A 437-nucleotide genomic window follows, 5' to 3' on the forward strand; every position below is an offset into this window, starting at 1 on the left:
GTATTCCTAAGAAATGGTATGACATAAGCTTCTAGGTAATATGAAGTGAATCGATAATATGTTTTATATGATATGAATTCCTATTTTGTGATAGAAAAGCAGTGAAATAAACGAATGTTTTTTTTTATTCTGCTTTATGGCGAGGGGTAATATACTCTTTTACAAAAACAACGGCCTAAAGTGGAGTCGCAGTTTCGAATTTTGTCTCGAACACATGTAGCTTTTGACCCATATTGTTTATAGTAGGTTAGGAGGGTTTCGAAGCTTCATCCACGGTGCATGACTACTGTACGTGACTGCACAATAGTTGTCCGAATAAGGTCGCGGGAGAATCTGAAGTGGGACGCGATGTAAAAGACCAAAGAACACCAGTTTCAAGTTAGTCAAAACGAGAATTTCCGAAGTCCGGATAAACAGAAGCCAAGCTGGTTATTGTT

This window comes from Penaeus monodon, chromosome 24 (genome assembly GCF_015228065.2).
Source record: "Penaeus monodon isolate SGIC_2016 chromosome 24, NSTDA_Pmon_1, whole genome shotgun sequence".
In the NCBI taxonomy this organism is placed as follows: domain Eukaryota; kingdom Metazoa; phylum Arthropoda; class Malacostraca; order Decapoda; family Penaeidae; genus Penaeus; species Penaeus monodon.